The following is a 4,542-nucleotide window of genomic DNA, read 5'->3' as shown; positions in this document are numbered from 1 at the left end:
GTTAACAGATCTTTCAAATATTTCGCAAAACCTGGCATCTCCTTAACAGCTTCCAAGAAGGGAAAATTTAGAGACAATTGCTTTAGCTGATCATAAAATTTTTCGAACTTAGCATCTTCCTTCTTCTTCACCAACCTCTGAGGAAAGGGAGGTTTAGATTTGAAAAGCTGAGTCAAAGGGCGGAGAGCCCCTTTCACAGTTTGCTTGCTCTTGTCATCAGCCTCCTTCACAATCTCTGGAATATCAGCAACCTTCTTGTCCTTAGGATTCTCATCAACAATAATTGGTGCTTCAGACTGCATCTCTTCTTCTTCATCTATAGGCTCAAGCTCAACAACCTTCTTTTCAGAACCTTGGAGTATTTTACCACTCCGAGTACTAATGGCAAACACCCGATCTACACCACCTCCCCCATTCTTCGGATTTGGAATAGTGTCACTAGGAAGTCCTCCCTTTTTAGGAGGGTGCTGCTCTCTAGAAATATCACGCATCTGTGACTCGAACTTCTGAATAGCTGCTGTATGGGAACACACTGTCTCTGTTAGCCCAGATAAAGTCCTCTCAGACTTTGATTGATTTTCCAGAATCTTCTCAAGCATTGCTTCAACCTTCAAACTACCTTGCTCGGTTGACTGCCCTTTCGGTGATATATAAGGATTGGAACTCTTGTTCCCAAAATTGTTGTTGTTGCTGTAGCCCCCTTGGTTTGTACCACCATAATTATTATTGTAGTTCCATGAGTTGTTGTTGTTATAAGTACCTTAACCTTGCTGGGTCTCCATTGATTCTGATTCTGGTAGCCACCTTAGTAGTTCTGTCTTTGATAACCCCCTTGAGAGTTATTCACATAGTTAGCATCTTCAATCTGCATAGGAGATCCCTCATGAAACGGACCCTCTTGGGTCTGGTATATCCCTTTCGGCATACCTGCATCATCCTCACAAACATTCACCTTCTTAATCTGGGTTTTATCTAACTTCTTTGTTAGCAAGGAAATATTTGTTGCAAGCTCAGCCAATGTTTGCTGGGTATCTAGATTCTCCTTTACCATATTCTGGATCATGGCACTACCGTAAGGCACAATGTCAGCATTGTTTGATTGCCAATCCTGATTGTGAGTGATCAGTCTGTCAAGTATGTTGGTCACTCATCGGTAAGATTTATTCATGAAACAACCATCAACTGCATTGTTAGCAACTGATTGCGTCACTGGATCCAACCCTCGGTAGAACTTCTCTATTAATATGTTCTCCGGAAAACCATGATTCAGAATCTTTTGCAAATACTCTTTGAATCTCTCCCAAGCTTCATATAACTGTTCCCCTAGTCACTGCTTAAATTCATAGATCATGTCATGAATCTCAGTCTTCTTTCTAGGAGGGTACCATTTCTTGAGAAAGATTGCTGCCATCTCTGCCCATGTAGTAATAGAATTTCGGGGCAGCTTCTCGAACCATGCTCTTGCATCTCCATCTACGGAATATTTGAATAACCTCAGCCGAATAGCATCTTGTGGAGCGTTGTTTTGGATGTGATTAGCACACACATCCACAAAATTATGCAAATGACGTTGAGGGTCATTCTCGGTAGAGTTCCGAAAGTAGCGCTAAAGCTTCAACAACTGGTATAGAGAGGAGTCAATTTTTACGCTTGTAGCTCCACATTGAGGATGAAAAATAGTAGATGCATAGTCCTCCTCCGGAATAAGATCAACAAAAATATTTTCTTCATCTGATTCATTCACCTGATTATTCAATCGATTCCCCTGGTTACCCGACCACGCTTAGTTTCTTGATTACGATTTATGTTCACCTGGTTTACAAGGAATAGCAAACAAGGTGTTATGGAATAAGCAAAATACTTCAATCAAAGCAAATACTAGTTAGTAATTTCAAAACCGTATTCCCCAGCAAGGGCGCTAAAATTTGATACGCTCAAATTACACCTATTAATGGTATAACGCGGACGTTGTCAAATATAGTAACCCAACGAAGTTGAGTCGAATCCACGGGGAATATGGTGTGAAAAGGTTACTAAAGTCGTAGGATGCTTAATTTAGGTCTAATGTCTTAATCCGATGATTTTGCTAAAAGTTGGTTTTTACGGACTAATGGCTAACTAGTTGCTTTGAATGTGTAATTTAGGATAAAAGAAACCAAGGTTGTGTCCCCTTTAGATGAGGTTTATGATCATGGGTATTGATCTCGATATACTTCTAATGGATTGCTATATGAATGCACTTAACCTCTATGCGAATCTCTACTATTTCCCAATAAATAAAGACTATTTTTTTCTATGATTTTCCCAAATATAAGAAAGTGATATGAAGAACGGTTAACTATGACAAGTAAATTCTTCTTATTCCTAAGTGAATTTATTAAATAAAGTTTAAAGCTTTGAGTTCTTATTATTTATTCTTACCAACCCTAATTATTTTCCCAAATAAATCAAGGTTTAGGACTTTAATCAATGTTTACAACCATTAATTATGATGAATGAAGAATGAAGAATAAATAAACCCTAACAATCCATTATGCACATATTAATCACAAATCCAATCATAAAACACCCATCACTGGGTTCACAACCCTAGTAAGGAAATTTAGCTACTCATAGAAGAAGAAGAACAATTAGAAATAATTGAGATCATAATGCTTACGAATTGATTGCTTGATATTGAGGAGAAATTAATTGTAATTGTTTGTAATCCAAAAGACTTCCAAAACTATGAGTATTTAGTGGTAAGAAGAATAAACACTGAAATTTGATGTCCTCTGTACAAGAAAGCTATATCAGGTATTTATAGGACCCTAAGTCGTGAGAAGTGAAAAGACAAAATTGCCCGTCGGGTCCATTCTACGGACCGTAAAACCGTTGTGCGGACCGTCAAATTTTTGCCCTTCAACCATCATACAGTCTCTTGCAATTTTTTACGATACACTTTGATGGACCGTCAAATATTATGCGGTCCGTATAATTGTGCCGCAGGATGGATATTCGATTTACTGCTTACTGTGACCATTATATGACAATTTGACGCTCCGCAGAAAATTCTGCGGCCCGTCTAGTTGCTCCATCAAACTGCCTCTTCAGTGATCTGTTATTTTCTCCACTTTCTGCATTTTCACCTAATTCTCCAACTTTTGCCATCAAAACACTTAATACCTTAAATCCAATAAAAAACACATAAAATCACATAGACTTGCTTAAAAACAAGTAAAACTTATAGCCAAAATGCATCGATTGTGGCATAAAATCATGCCACATCACTGCTCTTGCCAATTTTTGTAGTTGTCGACCATCTTCCTCAAAATCCTTTTGATGTTCTTGTTGGCAGCTTTTACGGCTCCATTTCATCCGTGGCCGATAGGTTGTAGAGTTCCTGTGAGTGATTTAGAGTTGCTCAATGATGTCTTTCATCAAATGGCTATTCAGATTGGCACCATTGTCAGTGATGATAGATTCTGGCACACCAAAACGACATATCAGATTGTTCTTGACGAAGTCAGCCATGACTTTCTTGGTCACTAATTTGTCGGAAGTTGCCTCTACCCATTTTGTGAAGTAGTCTATGGCGACTAAGATGAAACGATGTCCGTTGGAGGCTGGAGGCTCAATGGGTCCTATGACGTCCATTCCCCACGCCACGAAAGAACTTATTGCGTGTAATTCCGTGGGTGGAACCTTGATCAGATCCCCGCGTATCTAACATTGATGGAACTTTTGCACAAATTTATAAGGGTCATGTTCCATGGTCATCCAGTAATATCCTATCCTCAGGATTTTCTTAGCGAGGACGAATGTTCATGTGGGGTCCGCATGTCCCTGCATGCACTTCTTTTAGCAATTTTGTGGCCTCTTTGGCATCCACACATCTGAGCAACCTGAGATCGGGGATCCTTTTGTATATCACATCCTTGTTAAAGAATAAAACATTGGCCAATCTCCTGATGGTTTTCTATTGATTTGCCGAACCGTACGGGGATACTCTTCTTTTTCCAGGTAGGTCTTGATGTCGATGTACCATGGTTGGCCATCTGGCTCAGCCTCTACATGGGTGCAGTGAGCCTACTCTTCCCTCAGTGTGATCTCCAACAGATCAATGTGGGCACTCTCAGGATGTTGGATCGTAGACGCATTCGTGGCCAATGCGTCTGCGAACTTATTTTGGGCCCTTGGCGTATGCTTGAAATCAATTCTCTTGAATGTTCCGCATAATCTCTGTGCCAAATTCACATATGGAAGTATTTTATCATTTTTGGTCCCCAATTTCCTTTTACTTGATTGATGAGCAAGTCGGAGTCCCCGATTACCAACAATTCCTGTATGTTCATAACCAGCGCCATCCTGAGGCCTAGGATACATACTTCGTATTCCGCCATATTGTTGGTGCACCTAAAGTTGAGCTTTGCGGCCATCGGATAATGTTGACCTATTTTCGATATCAACACTACCCCGATGCCTGATCCTTTGTAATTGACTGCTCCATCGAAGAACAGTCTCCAGCCCAAACGTGATTCCACCACCTCCTCGTCCGGGAAG

At 40.2% G+C, this 4,542-nt stretch overlaps 1 non-coding gene across 1 annotated transcript; it reads left to right on the top strand.

Moving 5' to 3' along the window:
- Positions 1–1,256: 1,256 nt before the first annotated feature.
- LOC132042298 (small nucleolar RNA R71) lies at positions 1,257–1,362 on the top strand. Its single transcript, XR_009411423.1, has one exon. It is a non-coding gene; the product is annotated as a small nucleolar RNA R71 (small nucleolar RNA).
- The last annotated feature ends 3,180 nt before the right edge of the window (positions 1,363–4,542 follow it).

This window comes from Lycium ferocissimum, unplaced genomic scaffold (genome assembly GCF_029784015.1).
Source record: "Lycium ferocissimum isolate CSIRO_LF1 unplaced genomic scaffold, AGI_CSIRO_Lferr_CH_V1 ctg14558, whole genome shotgun sequence".
Classification (NCBI taxonomy): Eukaryota; Viridiplantae; Streptophyta; class Magnoliopsida; order Solanales; family Solanaceae; genus Lycium; species Lycium ferocissimum.
This window is presented reverse-complemented; position numbering and strand designations above follow the sequence as displayed.